The sequence below is a fragment of the Aotus nancymaae genome, unplaced genomic scaffold (assembly GCF_030222135.1).
Source record: "Aotus nancymaae isolate 86718 unplaced genomic scaffold, 86718_ANA_hifiasm-v0.15.2.pri h1tg000010l, whole genome shotgun sequence".
NCBI classification, from domain to species: Eukaryota; Metazoa; Chordata; class Mammalia; order Primates; family Aotidae; genus Aotus; species Aotus nancymaae.
In genome coordinates, this window is record NW_026988421.1 from 33,401,158 (window position 1) to 33,424,447 (window position 23,290).

A 23,290-nucleotide genomic window follows, 5' to 3' on the forward strand; every position below is an offset into this window, starting at 1 on the left:
GGCAGTAGTATGCTACAGAGCCTTGAGGTTGTTCCTGGAAATCCACACCCTCATGGATTTATACTTGAATAGTCACATCCCCCTCCCCCACCTTTTTTTAAACATGAAGACAAATTCCTTTATTAAGTTAGATAAATACAAGCAAACATCAAACAAATATCGACATGGAGAGTGTGTTTAGAGCAAATTTTCCAAGCAAATAAGTTATTAGAGACAGGAAGCTCTTTCCTTATAATTACTTAATAGACGTCGTTCTTAGTCCTCGGTCTCTCTGTATTTTTTTGAAAATTGACCTGCTTTACTCGTTGCACACCCACTTCACGTGCTTTATTCTCAGGTCTTTCAGGGTAGGGCTCCTTGGTGTTGAAACTCACGTCCCTGTAACTTTTCTCCATGTCAAGCGTTTTTCTAAGTCTCTGTCTTGTAGAAACACAGAGATAAAATAGCTTTTTTTTGGTTTCTGATTTTCTCTTCTCTCTATGAAGCAATGTACTGGCATGTCTCTGCCACCCACTGTAGTTAGGGAGGAGAAGGGAGAGAGAGAAAACCAGCACAGTGTTGGGTACTGACTGTGAACCAAGTTCCAAGCCATATGCATTCCTGTCACCTCGCAACAGTGGGCAGCCAGAGCATGCTGCCATTTCACAGACAGGTAACAAGCTGCTGGGGGTGGAGGGCTGAGCAGGAGTGATTCCCAGGTCTCCAGCTCCAGAGCCCACCTGTCCTCTATTTCCATGGTGGGCTGGGCATGGAGGGGATGTGAGCTGCCAGATGCTTCCCACTCCTACAGAGGAAGCCCAGATGCTCTGGGGTAAGGGCCAGGCTTGGTGACAGGCTCTCCCACTCCCAGCCTGCACCAGGGAGGAGGCAGGAACACCTGGACCCCTCTCCCTAGGGAGCCCGACTACAGGACAGCTGCTTTGCTGGCATTCTTGAGAGTGTTAATTGGGAAAGACGCCCAGCCCCCAGCCCCACTGAAATGAGTCCGCAGCCCCCCTCGTTGCCTCCTGAAATGAGCTGGATCAGGGACGGAAACCTCACTGCCCACCAGGCATAGAGGAGACAAGATGTGTTCCTGGTCAGCAGCTCAGGGAGGAGGCCCAGGATGCCAGGCTAGACCTGTGGATGCTGGGTGCCTCTCATCAGCGGCCTCCACTCTTCCCTCCTCTGGGAAAGCTGGGAAAGCAGTGTTGACCCTAGGGCTCAGGACAGGCCCTATGGAGGAAGAACCTGGAGTCCTTGCAGTGGGCTTCTGCTGGCTCAGGAAGCCATCCTCTCTAGCTGCAGGGAGGAGGTGAAGTGAGATGGTGACGAATTATTATTTCTCTCTCTCCTTCTCCTTCTCCTGTTCTGCTACTGCTGCCTCCTCCTCTTCCTCCTTCCTCTTGGTAACTGAAAACTTATTCAGTGCCTGTGCTGACCCAGGCTGCCATCAGGACTCTCCATACGTTATTTCATTCTCATCTCTCAACAGCCCATGAAATGTATTTTGTTGATTCTACTTTTACATTAAAGCTCAGAGAGGTCAGGCAGCTTGCCCCAGGTCACACAGCAGGTGAATTGGTACAGCCAAGGCTTGGATGAAGGTTTGACTCCAGAGCCTGTCCTCTGTCAACTCGGCCCCCCGTTTCTCATACTCTGCCCATCAAGGACGGAGCCCTTTGGCCTTATGGGAAGTTTCCTTTTATTCCTGGTGCCCCAGTCCTCATGAGAGGAGTCTGTGTTTTCTTTGTTTTCAGAAGACTTGGAATCTGACACAGGCTTCCTTTGTGAGCCTGAGCGCCTCAGAAGGAAGGGCAGAGAAACACCATTTTCACAGTGAGAAGGCTGGGTGGCTCATGGGTGGGGACTGGATTTCTAGAGAAGGACCCAGGATGCCCAGGTGCCCAGTGCTGGGATTGCTATTGAACCTCCCCTCAGCAGTGACCCAGTGGCAGAAAGATGGGAGAGACTCAGGGTTCAGGATGCCCAGGGCTCTTCCAGGCCTGGAAGACTTGGTCAGTGAGAGCCATCAGGGAGCTGAGGGCTGCTGGGAACACCCTTCTTGGACTGTGGTGCCTGGCTCCATGCTCCTCATCTCCAGAGAATGTTTACCAAACTTACGGGCACCCAGAATTGGCCCCCAGAGCTGAGGGTGCCAGTGAAGAAACAGGAGAGGTTTCAGGTCCCCAGAGCTGAGGAGAGGATTTGAAGGCATGGATGTGGGGCATGGGAACATGTGGACTTACTCTCCATTCTCCAGAAGAAGTAGGATGAGTGCCGGCAGGCGAGTCTCAGGGCAATTCCAAGGAACAGCGGACTGGGAGTGGATGTTGAGCCTCAAGCAATGGTGAGCTCTCTGGCCCTGGGCGGGATCAAGCAGAGCCCAGGTGGCAGTTCCTAAGCAACCTTATGGGGAAGCCAGGAAGGGGCCCCTGCTCTGGGCCAGCCTTCAGACTCCATGATCCAAATGTTTCCTTGAAGCCCATGTGGCCTCTGATGTCCTGATGGGAAGGACACTTTTGTGCTCTGCTAGGCCATTGCTATTTGCTGAGCATCTACTCTGACACCAGGCACCGATGGTGAACAAGGTAGACAGCTGAGAGTGTCATGGGTAACGGCAGGAACCATCTCAGCAGCACGAGGTGCCATTTATCAAGTGCTGAGGGTTTTCCACACATTGCCTTATGTAATCCTCTCAACAGCTTTATGAGGCTGGAATTATTACTATCCCCGTTTCATAGAGGAGGAAACTAAAATTCAGAGTAGCCAAGAATTTGTCCAACATCACACAGGTAGAGAGGGCTTGGGTTTTTATTTTTATTTTTGTTTTTTGTTTGAGAAGGCTGGGAGATGAGCTTCCTTAGGACTCTGCCATGAGCTGAGGGATGACTCCAAGTGTCCAGGTAGGTGACTCCATCACCTGCTTTGTACTTTTGTTTTCTCTGTGAGACAGGGTCTCACTTTGTCACCAGGCTGGAGTGCAGTGGTGCAGTCATGGTTCACTGCAGGCTCAACTGATTCTCCCCCTCAGCCTCCAGAGTAGCTGGGACTACAGGCATGCATCACCACACACAACTAATTTTTAAATTTTTGTGGCGACAGGGCCTCACTATATTGCCCAGGCTGGTCTTGAAATCCTAGCCTCAAGTGATCCTCCCGCCTTGGCCTCCCAAAGTGCTTGGATTACAGGCATGATCTGCTGCACCCAGCCTGTGCTTTTGATCTTACTAGGGAGACTTCAGAGTGTGCAATAATGATTCCCTTTGCTGTTTCTGTGCTCACTTAGGCCCCCTTTCCACCGGCTGGCTTCCCATGGGCAGGTCCCAGAGTGGGTGCTTCTGAGGGGACTCAGGGCCTCCATGGCTGCTCCATGTTGACCCTAAGTGTTGGGGTGAATTGTCCTTTGGTCTCCTGGCTTGTAACATTGCCACCATAGACAGTTACACTGTGATGTGGTCAGAAGCTGAGCAGGTGGGTGCTCCTTTGCTGGGTCCCTTGTCCTCACTCCCTGCCTTGCTAGGACAGTCCCTGAGTACCCTGAGGGGCTGGGAGAGCTGGAGTGGCTTCAGGCACCTGGTAGCGGGGTGGATGTCTTCCCCTCAATGCCTCTCTCCCACCTCTGCCCCACTTAGGAGTCTAGTGAGACTCTCTATGTGACTATGAGCGTGTCTTTGTACCAGGTCAGGCCACCCTTGGGAAGACCCATAAAACTCACTTAAAAATCCTAAAAGAAAATGTTCAGGGCTGAGTGTGATGACTCACACCTGTAATCCCAGCACTTTGGGAGGCCAAGTTGGGTGGATCACCTGAGGTCAGGAGTTTGAGACCAGCCTCACCAACATAGTGAAACCCTGTCTCTAAAAATACAAAATTAGCCAAGCGTGGTGGTGTGTGCCTGTAGTCGCAGCTTCTTGGGAGGCTGAGGCAGGAGAGTCGCTTGAACCCGGGAGGCAGAGGTTGCAGTGCCACTGCATTCCAGCCCGGCAACAAGAACGAAACCCCGTCTCAAAAAACAAAACACCCCACCACCACCAACAATAACAACAAAAGAACTATGTTCAGAAGAGCTGATTCGGATGGAAAATCTTTTGAAATTGCAAAGGCTGTATAATCAAAGATGTTACCATTAATGCATCTTTGTAGATGACTAGAAAAATGATCAGGGACACAAAAATGACCACTGAAAGTTGATACTGCTTTCCAAGATACCTTTCAGGCCTAAAGTCCTCAGATTTCAACATTCTAATGGCATTCAGTTGCTTATTTAAAACATTAATAACCAGGCTGGGCATGGTGGCTCTTGCCTGTAATGCCAGCATTTTGGGAGGCCAAGGTGGGAGGATTGCTTGAGCCCAGGAGTTTGAGACCAGCTTGGGCAACATGGTGAAACTCATCTCTACAAAAAATACAAAAATTAGCTGGGTGCGGTGATGTGTGCCTATGGTCCCAGCTACTTGGGAGGCTGAGGTGGGAAGATGGTTTAAGTCAAGGGGCAGAGGTTGAAGAGATTGTGCCACTGCACTCCAGCCTGAGTGACAGAGTGAGACCTTGTCTCAAAAAAAAAAAAAAAAAAAAAAAAGAGATCCTGGGCTTTGGAATGTAACAGTCTTTACAGACTGTGTGGTTTTATTCCTGATGCTGGACTTTTCTAAATCTGTTTCCTCATCTGTGAAATGGGGATGGTAGTACCTCATAGTGTGGTTGTGAAGATTAAATCGGATAGTGCTGTGAAGGCTCTGCACAGGTCCTGGGCCTGCACACGATGTTGATGATCTGTCCTGGCCCATTGCTTTATGTGGCCCTGGGACCCGAGGCCCAGGGGACACACACTTTTATTTAGAGTATGATCTGAATTCATGTCTCCCAGTCTACAGGCTGTGGATGCAGAAAGAGGAGCTCAGAACGGCGGGAGGATAGAGGAGAAAATGGAGAGAGCTGGTGCCGAGGGGTGAGCACCACGGGGCAGTGTGTCGGGGAGTGGGGGAACCCAGCAGTGAAGCTTGGCAGAGGCTCCTTGGAGGAGGAGGCGTCATTGCTGGGCTCTGAGGGTCTGGGAGACCTTACCTAGGCCGAGAGAGGTGAAGAGGGGAAGGACAGAGGGAACAACCTGTGTAGCCTTGGACGACGAAGGGAACGCGATGCGTTTGAGAACCTGCACATGGAGCCGAGCTGTCAGGTCAGGGCGTGGGTGTGAGTGGGAAGGGGCAAGCTCCGCATGTTCAGCCAGGACGTGCCATTCTGCGGAGGGGCTTGGCTTTAATCCTGAAGGTGATGGGGAGCCTCTGGCAGGTTTTAGGCCACAGAGAGGCACACATTCCCTCACAAACAGCATCCTGTGGTCCCTGGGCACCCGAGTCTTATTTTCATGGTGTGTTAAATTGACGATGATGAGTAATGGGGCAGTGGGCCATCTGGGTACAGATGTGAGCGCAGACATAAGCGTGTGTTCATGGAAGTGAGCAAACACTCCCAGGTGAGCCACAGCCGGCTCCCGCAGCAAAAGCCCTGTTTGTCTGACACCAGGCACTTCAGAGAATAGGCATTATCAAAGCAAAACATTTGGTTATAAATATTTATAAATATGTACTGGATTGAATTGTGCTTTGGTTCATTCACCATTTATGTCTATAAATATTTGAGAGGCTTCTTGGCATCGTGGAAAGACGCAGTCTTTGTAGGCACGGACAGACAGGGAGTGTTTGGTTTCTCACTCTGCAGCAGGAGCAGCTTGATGACCCTGGCCTTGTCACTTCACCTATCAGAGCTGTAGTTACCACAGTGCTAATGACACCCATTCTGCATAGTGGCTGTGAGAATTAGAATGATTTCTGCAAAGAGTCTAGTGTGGGCAGATGCCATGATGGACACTCAGTGAATACAGTTATTATTGTTCGTTTGTCTCTGTGGTTTTTAATAACTGGGACTCTTGGCTGGCTATCTGAAGCATTTGGAGTCCCTTTTTGCTTTCAAATGTCCTTACCTATATTAGGGTCAGCCCTCTTTCTTTTATTTTTTTATTTTTTTTGAGACAGAATCTCATTCTGTCATCCAGGCTGCAGTGCAGTGGTGTGATCCTGGCTCACTGCAACCTCCCAGGTTCAAGCAGTTCTCCTGCCTCAGCCTCCTGAGTAGTTGGGATTACAGGCGCCTGCCACCAGGCCTGGCTAATTTTTGTATTTTTAGTAGAGACTGGGTTTCACCATGTTGGCCAGGCTGATCTCGAACTCTTGACCTCAGGTGATCTACCCCACAGACCTTGGATTACAGGCGTGAGCCACCACACCTGGCCAACCCTCTTTTTGAAAATAATGCTTTAGAAGTGATTTCTTGATAATGAAAGAAAATTTAGAATGTGTCTTGATGTATATATTAGTGGTGAAGCATAATAATAAAATGAGTATTCATGAATTCACCACCACACTTAATCAAAAGAGCGTAGCGGAGCTGCAGGAAGGCCCCGTGCCCTATCCGGCCCAACCCCAGCCTCAGGTCCAGAGGGAACCCCTGTACTGACTTCTGGGTTTATAACTTCCTTGATTTTCTTTTTGGTGTTGCTACATAGATGTATGTATGTAAGCCTTAGTTTAACTTTCACTTATTCTCTAACTTTTTCATAAAGGAACCAAACTATGTATATTCCTTTGTAAGAGGCTCGTTTTTTTTTTGGACTCCGCATTACATTTCTGAAATTCATCCGTGATGAAGTGGACTGTGGTTCATGCATTTTTCACTATTATGTGGCATTACCACGATTTACTCACTTTCCTTTTGGTGTGTATTTGGATTGTCTTCAGGTTTTTCCATTGCAAGTAATGCTTGGAACATCTTGGCAGGTGCTTCCTGGTGCACAGTTGGGAGAGCTTCTTAGGCGAATACCTGGGAGTGGATCTGCTAAGTCACGGGCACGTGCAGCAGCTCTACTGGATCTTAGCAAATCGTTTGCAAATTTAAAGGCGTAAGGAGAAGCTCTGTCATCGGAACTGTTTTGACTAGGCATTGAGTGAAGGGCTGGCACCTCTGTATGGTTTCAAGCTATGGAATTGTTTCTGTGCCTTCTTCCCAGGCACAGAATGCCCTTATTCCATGACAAGCAGAGAAGGAGCCAACAAATATTTTAAACGTAAAATCTAGTTTCAGTGATAGTTGGATGGAGAGTGGATCAATGAATAAGGGATTGATCTTTTGCTTGTTTGCGCCCTTCTGGGAAGGCATTAAGGGTCTGTCCTAACTACTGTCTGGGTGTGATATCTGAGTAAACTGAGCTGAATACAGTGTTCTTTTCCCCCTCAAATTCTGGCCCATTTGATGAGTTTTGCAGGAGAAGAGCCAGGAGCACAGGGCTGTGTCTGCCCGCTGGCTCAGCTTGCACCCAACAGCTTGGCGGGGACAGAGAGGTTTGTCGGCGATGTTTCTCTTTAATGTGCTGCATAAGGGAAATGAGATGACTGATCAGGCACAAAAGCTGTGGGCGCACACACGCCAGACCCGCCCCTCACCCCTCCTCTGCACCTGCCGCTCCAAGGCTCAGGCAGCACTCTTCCAGTATTTACTTTGAAATGTTAATTTCCAAACTCCATCCTTTCATCCATTCCTCTGTGTTTGACAAGGCTAATGGGGCGAAGAGGGAAGATGGCAGAGTTACAGCAAGAGATGCAAGGGGCGGCCGGGACCCGCAGCTTTTCCCTGGGAAGGTTTCTTGCCGCGATGTTTCCAGAACCTTCTTGTGCTCTCCTCTCCTCCCCGAGCATCTTGGAGGCAGTCCTTCTGCCCTACTTTCTTCCTTTAAGCACCTCTGGAGAGAGTAGCTGAGGCTGCAGATGGTCTCGGAGCACTCACTGCTCATTACCGACAGGAGTGCCGGCATCATCACTAAAAACAAACCCATTGTATTTATTATGACTTACTAAGTGTCAGGTACTGTGCTAAGCCTCTTGAAATATCTTTTCATCTATTTCTCACAGTAGCTCTGTGAGGTTGGCTTTTTTTTGGGTGTGGGTGGGTAGAGATGAGGTCTCTTTATGTTGGCCAGGCTGGTCTTGAACTCCTGGCCTCAAGCGATCCTCCCACCTTGGCTTCCCAAAGTGCTGGGATTATTGGTGTGAGCCACCGTGCCTGGCTTTTTATTTTTATTTTTTTAGATTGTAATTTTTATTTCATGCTTACAAATGAGGAAACTGAGGCTCAAGAAGTCAAGGAACTTGTCCTTTTCACTGCACTCTGACCCTGGGCCTGTGCGTGATCTCAGGACCTCTGAGTCCCCATTGTGGCTCTTAACCACCAGCCGATACTATGTTGGGCCTTTTGTGATGACCCCATTGGGTGGCTGCTCCATGGTTGCCATGGGGGAGGTGGATGTTGGGGTGTGCTGGGGGCACCGCAGGGAGGGGTGACATGGAGCCTGGGCCCTTGGGAGCTCTCGATTTGGTGGCCAAAAAGGACAAGTTAAAAGCATGAAAGCTCACATTTACTTCATGAGACAAGTGCTTCCTGGGAACTATTTTGTTCACCCCTCAGCACTGTTACTCTCCTTATTTCACAGAGGAGGAAACTGCGGCACAGAGAGGTGAAGTGACGTGGCTACAGTGACATAGGAAGTGGCAAAGCTGGGATGTAAACCCAGGCAGCAGGGAGAGCCCATCCTCCTGCCCACCTCCCCGCTGCACCTTCCAGAAGGTGCTCACAGGGGCACCCAGAGGGTGCCGATGCCACCCTAGGGGAGGGCACAACCAGCCCTAGAGAGGAGGAGGTTGGTAGAGCTCACAGGACTTCCAAGGGAGGGAAGATGGGAAGGAAGGGCAGCCCAGGCAGTGAACACTGGGGCAGATGCCTCCGGGCAGGGAAGAGTTGGGCATGTGTGTGTGTCACTTAGGATTCTGTTTAACTCTGAACCGGAGCCTTACCCCTTTAGTCTCTCTTTGTGAAGCGCTGCTGGCCCTGCCTGCAGGTTAGCAATCCCTCGGTGTAGCTTCTCCTCCTTTGTGTGGGTGACATAGGCCTCGGGTGTGGTTGGTGGGCAGTGGGGTGGCAACTTTCAGTCCCCATCCTGGCTCCTACTTGACTCCTGGGGGCTGGCCCCAAGGGTAGGCTCCCTGTCCTCCACCCCACTCACAGCTCGAAGGGCAGCACGTGGGGGTGGAGCAGGGTCTTTGAACCTTGGCAGGGCCTCAGCAAGGCAGGGCCTGAGTTTTCCCATCTAGACCTTGGGGGAAGCTGTTTGTGCATTTCCTTTGTTTTTCTTCAATATTCTTCAAATATTCCTCTATGGCATGAAGAGAGTGGTCTTTGAGAACAGAAATTGGTCCGTTACCAAAAGGGTTCCAGTGCCAAGGGGAATCAGCAGAGCTTTGGGGGCTGGTGTGATGCAGTGAGGATGTGAGGTATCTGGGGAGAAGGGGAGACAGGGGAATAGAGGTGGCGTCCCTTGGCCAGCTGCCCTGACTTACCTGGGAAGAGATCAGGGTTTTGTTTAACAAAGGAGGCTGAGTGAGTCTTTACAAACTAAGCAGAGTTAAAATAACGCAGCCACTTCACGTTTTACAACACATTGCGGTTGACAAAGCATGTTGCCATGTGCCGTTCCATCCAGCCTCAGCAGCGCGGGAGCCCGCTCAGGTGAGCAGGTCTCCAGGAGGCCCCCGCAGCTGCAGGGGTACTTCCCCCAGGGAGAGTGCTTTGTCTTTTGTTTCCAACATCTTCCTGATGCGATACCTGTTGGGTACCTTTTCTGGCTTTGGGCCTGTGCCTTTGGCAAACATCCTGGAGGACCCTCAAAGCTCCCTCTTGCGTTAAAACTGATAGCTCAGAGTCACTGCTGTACAAAAAGTTGAGATTACTGCCAGCTCTGAATGGATTACCCAGGATTACCGTGTATCTTGACATTTATCATCTGCTCTTCAACTGGTTCCCCAGTCCTTGGAGGGTGTGAGGATGCACATCGCTGCAGATGTGGTTTTTCTCTCCCAAAGAGCATTATGCCTCTCAGTCCCTTAGCTGACGTTTCCAGGGCAGGCCTACTCTAGGGTTCAGTTATCAAAATAGGAACTCTGCCAGCACAGCCCTCTCTGCACCTCTGGCCTGTCTGCTCAGGGGTGGAGCAGCACAGCACGAAGATCATAGCCTTGGGGCTGATCCCTGGTCTCTAGATTCTGTCTCCACTATGTGTGAATGACCTAACTGGGCAGGTTAAAATACACACACACACACCTACACACACACACACACACACACACACCTACACACACACACACACACACACACTCTCTCTCTCTCTTTAATCTGTTTCCTTATTTACAAATAGAGATTTCCCCTAAATAAGCCTACCTCGCTGGGTTATTGCAAAGACAAAATGCAATAACATTTGCACTGCACCCGGCTATGAACACTCAGTGCCCTTTAGCTTCCTTCCTTTGCAATCTAGCAGACTTGAGTAAGATGAGGCCTGATCAGGGGCTCAAATGATGCTACCAGGGCCCAGATTCATTCATTCATTCATTCATTCATTCTCTCTCCCTCCCCTCCCTCTTTCCCTTCCTCCCCTAATCTCTTCCACATAGTCCGATTTCTCATTCTCCCCTTCTTCATTTATGTCCCAAGATGGTTACAGCAGCTCCAGTTCTGACCTCGCCTTAGCTCCAAGTACCCCAGAAATGATGTTAACCTCTGCCTCAAAAGTCTCACACAACACACTGGCTTTGATGGGATTCTGTTGTCATCTGGCCAGGGAAATGGTGGGCCAGCCCTGGAGCTGGTCATCTCCACCTGACCACCAGACCAGAGTTGGGGAGGGGCTGATCTCCAGACAAAAGTTGGGGTTATCCGTGAGAAGTAGGGTAAGCAGAAGCTGCAGACACAAACAAAACGAAAGCCAGTGGATGCCCGCTATGGGTGCCATCTGTGGGAGCTTCTCACCTGGAGGTTCTGTCCCATATCCTGACATCCTGCATGCCTTTCCCCGGCATCCACCTGACGGTGCCCTTGGCGAGGCCTCCAGACCAGATTCCGGGTGTGGTTGTCTCTCTGGCTGATCAATTTCTCTGTTTTGTTCTTGGCCCTGGGCAGAGTCTGGGCTGAGGCTAGCCTGGAGAAATGGCTTGAAATGCCTCCAGAGGGGCCACGGCTAACAACAGTTCATGTGTCCTGGCCCCATTGTCACCTCGAGCTTCTTAATGAAGACCCTCCGGAGATGTCCTGTGGTCCTGTGATTTATCTACATCTGGTTAGGCGGTCATCTAGAAGATTCTGACCCCGGTTTGATCTGCCATCTCTTCTGCCCGCTTCAGAAACTCGTGTGGGAGTTCAGCAGTCTTCAATATGTTTTCTGTAAAGACAGGGATGGTGATTTATGTTCCCTGCTCTCATTACACCACGGTCACTGGAGGCCCCTGCGATGTAGCCAGAGCGCTCTCTGCCACTGACTTGGCAAGGAGGGCCTTGGGTTCCCTTTCATCCTGTTCCGGCTGCTCCTGGGGCCTCATTTATGTGTGCAAGGTGCCCTTTGTGCCCTTTCTGCAAACGCAAGAGCTTGAGTGTGGTCAGGCAGCCCCGCTCGGCCTTTTTGTGTGTGTTTGAATCTCCTCATCTTCTTTATCATGGCCTGTTTTTATCTTGCCAAATAACTTACCTGCATCTATGGTCGGAGATGGTGGTGAATGGAATGGAGTGGTTGTTAGATATATTTTTCCTGCTGACTTTTTTATGTTAAGGAAGGGGCATGCTCTCCTTTTTTTTTCTGTTTATAATTACGCTGGTCCCTAGGACACTGGAAAGAGCCAGCTCTGTTCTCTCAGCATCTTGGCTGAGTATTGGCGGGGTCTCTGTCACATGGAGGGGGCCAAATAGGAGTTGTGAATTTTTTGGTGTTATTCAGCTGGATTTTTTTTTTTTCTGTAGAAAGTGATGTATTTAAAGAGAGAGAGAAACAGGAGAAGGAGAGAGAAAGAAACAGCTAACTCACACTGAGTGAGAGAATCCAGAAAGACGGAATCCAGGAGAGGAAAGCAGCTTCCACACGGAGTGGAAGGGAATAGAGAGAGATGGAGTTTAGGAGGGGAAGACAGTTTTCCATGAGAGAGTGTGGAAGGAGACCCCAGAGGGGAAATCCAGAAGAGGGAAAGATGGCTTCCACGAAGGCAGTGTTCGTGGAAGGGGACTCAGGCATGGATTCCCATTCAGCTGGTTTTAAAAGTGATCTGTTCAGTGCTGGGGCTAAGCCTCACAGATGAGCTTGGTAGGTCACCATCTCACGGGTGGTGATGGGCAGGAGGTGGGGTTTGCTGAGGAGATGAGACCAGTGTCAAGGATGAGATACCCATGAGTATCCCGGTGTGCTTGGCCATCTGTGGGAGGCATGACACCCCTCTGGGGATGCATGATGGACGAATTCATGGAGGAGGTGGCCTTTGAGATGGGCTGTGACATTGGTAGGACTTCAGGAGGTGCTGAGAGGAGGAAGGAACTTGCACAGGTGAAAGCAAAGAAGAGGCTGGGCGTGGTGGCTCATGCTTGTAATCCCAGCATTTTGGGAGGCTGAGGTGGGCGGATAACATGAGATTGGGAGTTTGAGACCAGCCTGACCAACATGGAGAAACCCTGTCTTCTACTAAAATACAAAATTAGCCAAGCATAGTGGCACATGCCTGTAATCCCAGCTACTCGGGAGGCAGAGGCAGGAGAATCACTTGAACCCAGGAGGCAGCGGTTGCAGTGAGCTGAGATCACACTGCTGCACTCCAGCCTGAGTGACAAGAGGGAAACTCCATCTCAAAAAAAAAAAAAAGTAAAGACAAGGGAAGAGGTGTAGATTGAGGGAGAGGGAGGCTGTAGCTGGTGGGGTGGGGGCTGGAGGTATAGATTGGGCCTTGTTATAGGGATTTGCATCCAAGACTGAAGGGCCTGGGGTACTTAAGTAGGCAGAGGGGTGTCATTGAAGGTTTTTCAGTGGGCATATACATTTGCTTGTGTGTGGAGTGACTGGATAGAAACAGGTGTATAACAGTTGCTGATGTTAACTGAACACTTACTATGTGCAAGGCATGTTCCTAGTGCCTTACGTGCATCATTTTCTGAATGTAGGTCACTCTTCTGTTCAGAACCTCTGATGGCTACTGCTTTATCACAGTGATATCCAAAGTCCTGACTCTTGATTGCTTTTCCCCTTTCTCACTCCAGCCACCCTGGACTCCTTGCTTTTCCGTGAACCCCAAGGATATTCCTGTCTCAGGACCTTGGCGCTGACTGTTCTGTGTGCCCTAGAATACTCTTTCTCCCAGATACCCATGGGGCTCGCTCCCTTCTGCCTTTAGGTCTTTGCTCAAAGGCCTTCCCCACCACCCTAGAAGAAGGTACCTCCCACTTGGCACTCCCAGCGCCTTCATCCCTCACCTGCTTGATTCTTTTCTGTAGTACTCACCTCCTCACCTGCTCCCCCACAGAATGTGAGCTCCACAGGGCAGGGCTGTGCTCCTTGCTGTATCCCTGCCCCAGGAACAAGGCCTGGCGCACAGCGGGTGCTCAGCAGATAGTTGCTGCATGAGTGAGTGTTCTGCAGGCTACAGTCCCGTGTGGGAGTTGCCTGTTATCATCTTCATCTTGCAGACAAACCAAGTTGAAGGTCAAGTAATTGGGCAAGGTCACCTGCTGGGAATGGCTGGAGCCTGCCCACCTCTGACCCTACTGTGTAACCACACTGCCTTGTCATGGTTGAGACTGGGCAATGACACTCACATCTCCGTCCTAGGGGCTTTGTGAGGGTTTTTTTCCAGCTTTATTTTGAACAGTGTTTTTGTTAGAAGGAACTTCATTCCCAGAGGGTTCATTAATCGAGGGTGTTGCACTTTGTGAAGAAATCGCTGTCTAACTTGGGTTGGAAATCTCACTGTGTGCTTTTCAGATGTGCTAAAATAAACGTTTAGGGGAGAAAAAAAGAGTCTGATTGTTGTAAAAATTAGGCAGTTTGAGGAGAGAGCTGGAAGCTTGTTAAAATCCTCACCAAGGGGCCTTGGAAGTCGTTACTAAGGAGACCAATGGTGGGTTCCTTTCTGGTTAGCCGGTGGGAGGGCTTTGGGAATTGCTTGGAAGCTGCTGCTGGGGAAAGAGTGTTGGGGGTTTTCGGCAGGTTTGTGGCCCCCACTCCAGCATGGCTTTGTCCTGACCTGTCCTGCTGCAAAGAGAGGGGAAGCAGGAGACCCTGTCTGGATCTTGGAGAAGGCTGACGGCGTTACCTTAGAGCAGCAGAAATGAGGAAGCACCTGACTCTCCATCTCGTGTCCCCTCCCAGCCATGCAGCAAGTCCTTTCTGGACCCCCTGATGTATTTGCAGCTGTCCTCGCTGAATGCTTGTCATAGGAGAGGTCGCTGCCCACACAGTCCCTCTCCTGCATGGCTGAAGCTGCTCATCAGTTCTTTGGGGTGCCAAGCCCAACCTGCTGTCCTGGACTTGTAAGCCCTGGTCGCCTGGCCTAGACCTGCCCCCCTTAGGGTATTTGGAGAAGCAGTCAGCCTCCCCCTGCGCCCTGAATTTGATCGTAGCTCAGACTCTGAGCACCTGCCAGGGACCAGGTGATTGCCAGCTTCTCACATTAGGATCCGTGCACATCCTTACATCACACTGGAGATGTGGAAATGAGTTCCAGAGCCCCGAACGCACTTGCAGCAGGTCCTGGGGCTGCTAATGAAGAGTGGGCACACAGACCCAGGTTTGTGGGGCCCCAGGGCCTGCACTCCCCAGACGCTGTATATAAGCAGGTTTCCCAACCTGGCAGCTGCTCTGTGACATCACACAACAGCGCACATTGAGCTTGCTGTCATCTACGACTCAGTACCTCTCTACCTGAGCTGCTGCTGAGCCAGGCCTCCCCATCCTCCCCCGTGTCACTGTTACAGAGTTATAATGGCAGCATGTCACTAAGGTTGTCACCTTTGCGTGTCCCTGCAGTGCCTCACGAGATTTTTTTTGAGATGGTCTCACTCATTCTGTTGACCAGGCTGGAGTGCAGTGGTGCAATCTTGTCTCACTGCAACATCCGTCTCCTGGGTTCAAGTGATTCTCCTGCTTCAGACGTCTGAGTAACTGGGACTACAGGTGCCTACCACCATGCCTGGCAATTTTTGTATTTTTAGTAGAGATGGGGTTTCACCTGTTGGCAAGGCTAGTCTTGAACTACTGACCTCAGGTGATCTGCCTGCCTTGGCCTTCTAAAGTGCTGGAATTATAGGCATGACCCACCGCGCCTGGCCCAGTGCCTCACAGGTTTTAATGTGAATCTGTGTCACCTTGGGATCTTGTGTCAAAGCAGGGCCTGATTTAGTAGGTCCAGGAGGAGCCTGATTCTGCTTATACAAGCTGCCAGGTGAGGCTGACCTGCCGGTCCATGACCACTCTTTGAGAAGTGACAGTTGAACCCAGAACAGGGATCACCCTGAGGCAGGATGCCAGCTGGGTCAAGAGCAATTAGTATTTTCCAAGATCCTTGATACTCCTGAATTTAATGATAGTCCGGGCCAGTTCCAACAGTGATTAGACCATGGGAGAGATACTTAGTCTTACCGGCTATGACTCAGGAGGCGTGTGATCAGCACTCGGGATGTGCAAACTCATATCCACCTGCAGAGCAGGGCTGGTGCTGCTGGAGCTGCTGGTGCTGCTGGTGCTGCTGGAGCTGCTGGTGCTGCTGGTGCTGCTGGTACTGGAGCCATGCTTCGGTTGCTCACAGCCAGTCCAGGCTGCTGTCTGAGGCCAGGAGGCGTGTGCGGTGCATCCTCCCTGGCACAGCTATCGGAGGAGGGCAGGATCTAAACCCATAACCACTGACTGCGATGGCTCTGTGATACGGCATTGCTCCCAGCAGCATGGTGGGAGGGGGTGATGGGAAGAGCACCAGCTAAGAAGCTGCGTGACTCCAGAGAAGGAACTTGACCTCTCTGGGCTTTCTTTTCATCTGCCAAAGAGAGAGTTGAACTAGGTCATGCTTAAATTCCCTCCTGGGTCTGATTTCCTTTGTGTGTGAGCTCCCCCACTAGGAGTTCACTGGCTCCTTCGGCTGGCAAGAGAAACTAGAGAAGTTTTGCTTCCAGGAGGAGATGGAAGTACAGCCTTCTGCTCCCTGAGAGGTTGTCCTGGATGTGAGGGAAGCAGTGTTCTGGGTTGTCTGGGGAGGAGCGCTCCATCCAATAGGAAGAAGACCAGGAAGCTGGTTCTGGTGCCTCCCTCTCCATTCTTCTCTGCAGACACTCCATCTGCGTCCCTAGCGGGAGGCCTACGACTCTCTCCCACCTGTGTCTGTTCTTGTGAGGCTTCTGAATGTGCCTTTGGGATTTACTCTCCCTGCCTAGTGCTGCATGGCCTCCCCAGCTCCCTTGAGGAACTGGCAAGGGGTGCAGCTTCATTGGTGCATGGAGAGGTCCGTTCCCTTATTGTTTTCTGCTCTTGTAGGTGGGCAGACTATATCCACGGGGCCCAAACCAGCCTGCGTCTGTACCGTCCCTAGAAATACACAGCAGCGCTTTTCCTCTCCGCCCCAAGCAAGCCAGGGAGCCCTGTGGCTTCCAGGGCACTTGCGCCTGTGGTCACCTCAGGCTGAGGCAGTGGCATACCAAGGGGTGGCAGTGGGAACCCCTCCCTGGTGGGGAGCAGTGTTGTGTCACTGACATGCCTTAAAATTGCCAGTGTGTGATGACAATGAAAAGTGAACTGACTTTTATTGTTGGTTTTATTGTTATGGTTATTATTTTAATGAATGAAGAAACAATTATTGTTTTAAAAAACTTTCTTTTTTGAGATGGAGTCTCCCCGATGGAGTCTCGCTCTGCAGCCCAGGCTGGAGTGCAGTGGTGCAGTCTTGGCTCGCTGCAGCCCCTGCCTCCAGGATTAAAGTGATTCTCCAGCTTCAGCCTCCTGAGTAGCTGGGATTACAGGTGTGCACCACCACGCCTGGCTAATTTTCTTGTTTTAAATTTTCTGTAGAGATGGGGTTTCACCATATTGGCCAGGCTGGTCTTGAACTCTTGGCCTCAAGTGATCCTCCTGCCTTGGCCTCCCAAAGTGCTGGGATTACAGGTGTGAACCACTGCTCCTGGCCAAAAACTTTATTATTGCTGTACAGACAATGCACCTCTTGCTGGCTGCACACAGGTGAACCACTCCCGCCGTGCCTCTCCTGCGGGGCCAACAGTCCCCTCACCCACTCCCTGCCTGCCTGGTCCCAGCTCAGTGACTTGGGAAGGGGCGTTTTCGTGTCAAACATGTTTCTGAGTCAGAGTTTCTGTGCCATATCAATCCAAGAGCCAGCAGGAAGGGTCCCCGACACGAGAACACTTCCTGATTCAAATCCTGTGACATCACGTCACTTATCATTAATGGGGAGATGCCTGGATTCAAATATTGTGTCTTTTAGGGTGATGGAAGTGAGAAAATTGGTTCTCTGGCCATACTCTAAGTATATATTGTCAGAGGGTTTTAAATACAGATAAGACATTTAATTATTAAATGGCTTTTCAACGTGAGACTCAAATGGAGCTTTCTAATTAGCTGTCAGTTCTGTCACAGCCATGACTGGGGTGCCCTCGGCTGGCTTCTCTCCTGATTTTCATGTATAAATTCTATTTCATGGCAGCCAGACACTGCGGGGGCATTGCCTGGGGTCTACGGCCTCCCCTGGGCAAGAAGGTGCCAGAGCTTCCCTCTCCTTCTGGGACTGCCTTTCCCCACTCCTAGGCCAGGGCAGGGGACCATCAGCCGGATTTACTTGGAAAAGTGAGAGGAAAGACTGGAAGCACCCCGCTCCCTGAGTACCTAACACACGCATATGTACACATGCAGAGAAAGAGGGCTGGGCCACAGGCAGAGATGGAGACTGGGTGAGCCAGCAGCAGCCAGAGACAGACAGACGGACACCTACCCAGATGTACAACAGATCCGGGAGCTTTCCCTGGCCTCCGCCTGCCGCCCTGCCCCCAGCCTGAAATCTTCTTCCCATTGTGCAATTTTGACTGTTAGAAACTCCGAAGTGGTTGCAGCCCTGCTCCGCTGTGTTGAGCCTGCTGCACTGGGCGGCCGAGCTGGGGCAAGCCAGCCTGGTACGGCGGGGCCTGCGCTGCCTGCGTCTCTTCCTTGGAACTCTTCGTGAGATCTCAGGCTCTCCTATGACTTCAGCCTTCCCTTTCCCCCAGGAGCCCCCAAATCAAGCCCTGGCTCCCCTCTTAGTCCTGTCTCATGTTTCCAATGGCCTGAGGGAGGGGCAGACACAGCATCCCCCCAAACCAGCCACTCCCTGCCCCTCCACTCCAGCCTCCTGTTGCTGTTCACGTTAGTCATGGCAGCTAACAATGGTGAGGGGCACTGAGAACCAGGCACTGGGCTGGGACGTCACATACACATGCTCACTCCCTCGGTCCCCTGACACCTGTGCGTGAGGAGCCGGTCTCATTTCCTGCTGCTTTATTGCTCAGGAAACTGGGGACAGGAAGGGCTGAGTGTCTCATCCAGGGTCACTTGGTGAGGCCAGTTCCAGGGTTCCTACTGACAGCCACGTGATCCTCCTGCCTGCCCCCCCATCCCCAGGCATTGTCCCTTTCTGGGGGAAGCCAGGTCCCTCCATTTGGGAGTCGGGAGCCCCATCATTGGTGCTTTAAGGACTACTATGGCCTCTCAATTGCCTCTCCTCTGCCCTTCCCCTCTTCCAGCCGTCATACTTGGTGCTAGGTGTCGTCTTCCTGAGACATCACGCGGATCCGCTCTTGTTTTCTAGTCTTCAGTGGTCCGTGGCTGTGGGTTCAAGTTCCCCGCCCTTACATGGCATTCAAAGGCCCTGGGCACCTGCCCAGCTCAGGCACCTCCTAGCTTGTTTCTCTGCGTGCACCATTTGGACACCAGGCTCTTCAGCTCTGGCCCCAGCACACGCTGGGCGTCCTGCCTCTGCTCACCCGCTCTGCCTCACCAAGTCCCACCGTAACCCTGGGAGCCCTCACCGCTCCCAGGTCCCTCCAGCCCAGGGGTATCTTCTCTAACTGAGAACCCTGCTCCTGCCCCTCCCTGCCTAGCAGCATGGCTTCGCCCTGGTTCCCACTGCCTCAGCCTCTCTTCTCCAGCTCTGAGTTGGGAGCAGCAGTAGGGCTTTCGTGAACAGAAAATGGTACTCAGCGCAGTGTCCAGACCATAGCGAGAGCCCCGGAACTCTCAGCCCCCAGGTCATCCCAGTCACTGTTTTCTCGGGACTGGGCCGTGAGCTCCTTAGAGTGGGGCTGTGGCGGTGTGCACGTTCGCATTCCCTGCTCAGCCCCACCACTGTCCTCTCTGTGGAAGGCGCTTGGGGAATAGTGGTTCCAGCTGTGATGGTTCAAGGTTATTCGTTTTGCCAGACCATGGTAGCTGGCAGCGCAATCAGAATTTTGCAGATTGAACTATAGACTGGGCTTCCTGATTCACTTGAAATGGCAATATCAAAATAACATTAACAAAATCGTTAGGCTGGTGATTGCGACTGTATGTGTTGAAGTGAAAGGAAACGCTCTGGACAAAGCACACACAGCTTGCCATCTCTCTTTGTAGGGCATGGCAGAGAAGTACGAGGCCCGACGGCTGCCCACAGACTGTATGGCTGGAGAAGGCCTTCCTGGAGTAGTGGAAATAATGAGAAATTTAATATTTTGCCTGGGGCTGCAGATTGCAGACCAGGACATATAGCAGAGGCCTGAAGATAGCAAAATAAACAAATGATCAGAGTGGAGTGAATCAGGGAAGACTTCCTGGAGGGGGCTCCTTGAGACTTAAAAAACACCCACTATCCGAGTTTTAGGTTGTATGCTTTTGTATTAGCGTTCACATAGGAAAGGCAAGACGTCTTTGATAAATAAATGTAAACTGGGTATTCTTTCCATGCTTTTAACAGCTAGCTTTTCCTCCCACAGAAGCATCGTTCTCACCTCTAAACTCCCACCCTACCTCCACCATCTTAATGAAGTGACCTTTTAGTGCATTGAGTTGGAAATGCTTTCTCTGTAAAAATTATTTCCTCCATGACCCAGGAGTAAATTATTTAGTGGTCTCTGAGACCTTCTACAAGTGAAGTTTCCAAATGAGCCAGATGCATTCCCATGAACTCTGACCTTGCTCAGCAGACATAAAACACGACAGTGAATCTCTCCCGAGACAGCAAAGCATCAAGGCACTCCATGCTCCGGGATCCTCTTTCTCAGGCCCATCAGCGAAGTAGCTGCCAGGATGAGATATGGTTGCGGTGTTAGACGCAGGAGTGTGTGTGGGGGACGTGGAGGCCCCTGGGTGGGGGCCCGGTCTAGGCTAGGTGGGTGCTGGTGAGGAGCCTGGGGGCAAGGTCAGCCTCTTTTGGGGTGCCAGGCACCCTGCACTCTCATCTTGCCCTCCCAGTATCCCTGGGGGAAAAAAATGGGAGCTTTGGATGCTACAGAACTCCAGAGAGGAGCAGGAAGGCTATAGGTTTGCAGACAGCTGGTGGGGCGGTTCAAATTTGTCCAAATGAGGATAAAGCCACCCAGGAGGGGCTTGTTGGTGGCTCTCATTAGATACAAAACTAAATGGGATTTAATTTTTCTGCCTCTATGAGTCTTTTCACACCCATGCATTTCTAAATCACACCACGTGCCCTGATTCTCGAGAGAGAAAATGTGGTCACTAGAAGCGAGAAAACCGCTGGCCCCTGAGTGTTTGTGGGTTTGCTGGGGGAAGGGGGCTCTCTGCCTCCCCCAACTCAGGGTCGAGTTGGGGCAGGTGGGCTGTGCTGTGGGCAGGTGGCGAAGCAGCTCCGCAAGGGGTGGGAGTGCCGAGCTGCTGACATTTCACTCCCGGCCCCTCCTGCTCAGGCTCCGTGAAGCCTTTTTAGCTTGGCTGCTGGAAGCTTCTAGCTGATAATGATGAGGGAGTGTAAATGTCAGCGGGCTCCCAGCTTCAATCAGAGCTGTTAAAAATAAGCCTGGCAAGGCAGCTCTGCCAGAGGTGCGCTCAGAGAGCGGCAGGGAGGGCAGGCAGGATTGGGGGAATGGGGCACTGGTTGGGGGGCTCAAGGGCGCGACGGCAGGAGGATGGCAAGGCTAGTTTCTGGAAGTGGTGAGTGGGGGCAGGAAGCAGAGACAGACATGAAGAAAATGCTTATTTTCTTTTCTCAGCCTTTTTTTTTTTTTGGTGATTAAAAAAACAAATGACATCTCAAATTTCATTTGGAAAGGAAAAAGAAGAAGGCAGCAATCTGGGTCCCTAAGCTCAGGCCACAGCTGGCTGTTTTGTCCGCTGGGCTGAAATTCTAACAGTGCTTGAAATCAGAGTGCCCAGCACACCAGAGCAGAAGCAGGGAGGTGGGGAACAGCTGCCAGCCTCACTCACGGTGAGGGATTCTTCCTCTGCTTGGCCACTGGGGATGAGGCACAGCTCCAGGTGAGAGCCAGGAGGGACGTTGTACCTCTCAACTCAAAGGGTGCTGTGTGGCTGGCAGCATCAGCCTTTGCAGGGACCTGGGAGTAACACAGACGCTCAGGCCCACCCCAGACCTGCCCATCTGAGCAAGTCCCCAGGATATTTGTTCTCTCTCTCTCTCTCTGTCTCTCTGTCTCTCTCTCTCTCTCTCTCTCTCCCCCCGTCTCTCTCTCTCTGTCTCTCTCTCTCTCTCCATCTCTCTCTCTCCATCTCTCTCTCTCTCTCTCTCCTCGTCTCTCTCTCTCTCTCCATCTCTCTCTCTCTCTGTCTCTCTCTCTCTCTCCGTGTCTCTCTCTCTCCCCATCTCTCTGTCACCCAGGCTGGAGCGCAGTGGCATTATCTAAGCTCACTGCAACCTCCGCCTTCCAAGTTCAACTAATTCTCTTGCCTTAGCCTCCCTAAGCTGGGACTACAGGCGCCCACCACCATGCCTAACTAATTTTTGTATTTTTAGTAGAGATGGGATTGCACCATTTTGGCCAGGCTGGTCTCGAACTCCTGACCTCAGATGATCCACCTACCTCGGCTCCCAGAGTGCTGGGATTACAGGCATGAGCCATCACACCTGGCCTTTCTCTCTCTTTCTGGCAGTTGGGACAGGGATAGGGCAGATAATTAAAGTTGAGAATTAAATAATTTATTGAGATTTGCTCATTTGCATTTATTTGTTTAAAATAATTCCATGAATTATAAAAGTTCTTCCTTCTCCCCAAGGGGAGAAAAAACTGATAGGATGACATAAAGTAGCTTTAATTAATTGTAATAAAATTCAAGGATATTCATGCCTTTATTCATTTAGTCTTAGACTGATGCATTCCACAACTTCTTAGTAGACTGATTTCTCCCTAGGCACTGTGCTCGATGCTTATCAGACCAGGCAATTTCTGGTCCTAGTGCTGCTGTCACCTGCTCCGCACAGCTGCATTTTTCTTACGAATCCTATTTAACCCAGGTGCCCAAACTTGACATTGTGTCATTTTTTAGGGTGGATACTCCTTCTGTCTTCCTAATTAGGGGCCACATGGCCTCACATAATCATCACTTGATAAGGCTGAGACAACCTCAGGAGCATAGCATTTGGCCAGTTTTGGAGCCATGCATTCGGTGGAGGCATGGTGGGACCAGACAGCTATGCAGGGTCGATGTGTTCAGTTGCTCAGGCTGTGCACTGCCCAAGGGTACCGCCTCTAAAGGACACCATTTTCGTTATAGATGTGGATTTGCACATTTATTTTGACGATTTCCAAATAAATAAAGTATCTTGAAGAAGAGGTGCCTTTTTCTGATTCCCACAAAGGCCCTCTGTGGCCTAGCAGTGGCCCTGGAGGGTCTCGTTCCAGCACCAGCTCGGGTACTTACTAGCTGCCTTGAATTATTCCCACTGGTCAACATGCTTTGGCGCCTTGGCTTTTCCTTTAAGTAGGACGCAGGGGGTCTTCTGGGGACAGGGTTACTCAGCGGCCATTCCAGTAAGTGAATGACAATCTTAGCACTGGGACAGCCTTTTCCTGGGTGGTTTTTGTCGCCTTCTGAAAATGCGCGTGTTTGCCGTTGCTGGTTTGTTTGGCACTCACTCACATTCCAGTCATTTCTTGTTTGTGTCCTCCTGTTCTCCCTCGCCGCCAGCCTAAGAGAGCGTGTGGGTGTGCGGGAGGCCTTCATCCCGGGCTTTGCTTCTCTGCTGTGGTCAGGCTCATGGGTGCCCGCATATCCGCCACCTGCCTTGGCAAGATGGAATTTCTGCAGATGAAGTGTTGGGTATTGCTAGCTCTGCTCGTCTTTCCTCACAGGTGACTTCTATGCAGGCTGGAATTGGGTTTGGCTCTTCATAAGATAAAAACCTTTTTAAAAGATGACTTAAATGGAGAT

The 23,290-nt window shown here is 51.0% G+C and overlaps 1 protein-coding gene across 3 annotated transcripts in view; it reads left to right on the forward strand.

The window, feature by feature from the left end:
• The window catches only part of SLIT1 (slit guidance ligand 1), a 192,587-nt gene that overhangs the window by 72,303 nt on the left and 96,994 nt on the right, over positions 1–23,290 (forward strand). The window contains exon 1 of one of the 3 annotated variants that reach the window (XM_064374018.1): positions 4,924–4,930. The exons of the other annotated variants lie outside the window; for them this stretch is intronic. The gene's annotated coding sequence lies outside the window, so the exon portion shown is untranslated. Of the gene's footprint in view, positions 1–4,923; positions 4,931–23,290 lie in introns of those variants that run through there. 3 annotated transcript variants of the gene reach the window in all.